The 1,493-nt window shown below is 43.3% G+C and overlaps 1 protein-coding gene across 3 annotated transcripts in view; it reads left to right on the plus strand.

Moving 5' to 3' along the window:
* LOC123987035 (butyrophilin-like protein 10) overlaps window positions 1-1,493 on the plus strand; it is a 44,981-nt gene that overhangs the window by 24,903 nt on the left and 18,585 nt on the right. The gene's annotated exons all lie outside the window — the stretch shown is intronic.

Genomic DNA, 1,493 nt, shown 5'->3' on the forward strand with positions numbered 1-1,493 from the left:
TCCAGGTTTGGCCATTAGGTGGCACTAGGGTTATGGCATAGTGATTGGGGCTTATCTACTTAGGCTAGCTGTAATCAAGGACAGGTGTTGCTAGAGGGAAAAGGGCAAACTAGTTTTTGACCGCCACGCCACGCGACGGAGGCTGTGGTTGAATGCATGTTAAGTGACTGTTGGTGAAGATGGAATATTGTTCTTATATGGAAAAGGAAATCCTTGTCTAAATCCAATAAACATCTCTCACAACAGAGAAGAAAAGATAACTTTAAGCTTTGTTGTATCATTGCTCAATCAAGCCAAAGCGACCACGGTAAGCGCGTCAACTATAGCCCACTTTAACCCTCTGCATAACCCTCGGCTGTTTTAAGCTTAGCGGGTACAATCAGTTTTTGCTGGGTTCCCGGGCACGTTGGGGTGAGGGGGAACAAACGAGTGGATAATATTGCAAAAGAGAGCTTAGGAAGAGAATTAGATGTCCATGTATCAGTAGGGAGAGTGGAATTGAGAGAAAGAATTAAAGAGGGCTTAATAAAAGAATGGCAGAGAGGGTGGGAAAACGAAATTAGAGGCAGACACTACTTTTCTATACAACCCAAAGTTAGGAAGAGATGTTTATGTAACATTTTGTCCCGCAGGGACTCAGTTAAAATGTGCAGATTGAGGTTGGGGCACTGTGGATTAAATTATTCTTTGTGCATTGTAGGGAAGCATGTTTCAGGCTTGTGTGAATGTGGGAGTCTTGAGACAATAGGGCATGTTTTCCTGGAGTGTAGAAAGTATAGGGCAGAAAGAAATGTACTCGTTAATAAACTGTCAGGATTTGGAGTTGAGGCTTTTTCTGTTTTATCTTTGTTTGGGCACAGTGACGAGCATAAACTGATCTCCAAGGCAGTCCTTCAATTCTTGCATGACACAGGACTGTATGTAAGAATTTAGTTTAAACTTCGACCTGTGGAGGGCAGTAATACGCTCATAAGCGTCCACACTGCCGGAATCTTACAAGAAGAAGAAGAAGATGATGATAAGTTTACATTTGCAACAACGTAAACGGGCGGGGAGAGAGGAGGTGGAGGTTTGGTTGGTGGACGAGAGATGGCTGAGGGCGTGTTTTGGCGAATTCAAGTTCTGTGGAAATAATCGGAAAAGTGATTTCCCGACAGAGAAAATTAATTTAACGGCCGCCTGAAGTCGGAACAACAACTCGGAAAAGCAGAGAACATTTTAGCACTTTTTCAGCACACTTTGACGACAATGTTAATGAAAGTTCAGCGTTCATGTTGTTTCCACTTTACCATGTAAAAGCACATGAACCCATCGAGAGCGACTTCACAACACCGGGAAATGGGATTATACACGGAGCACTTGAACGCAACGTCCACATTCAGCACTCTGTTAACGAGTCCAGAAACTTTGGTTTTAAGTAATTTATCTAACATGTTGCAGTTGAAAGCTCTGGAGCTTCTGTTCTTCTGGTTCTGCCTGCTGACTGTGTCTGG

Source organism: Micropterus dolomieu, linkage group LG18 (genome assembly GCF_021292245.1).
Source record: "Micropterus dolomieu isolate WLL.071019.BEF.003 ecotype Adirondacks linkage group LG18, ASM2129224v1, whole genome shotgun sequence".
NCBI lineage: Eukaryota > Metazoa > Chordata > Actinopteri > Centrarchiformes > Centrarchidae > Micropterus > Micropterus dolomieu.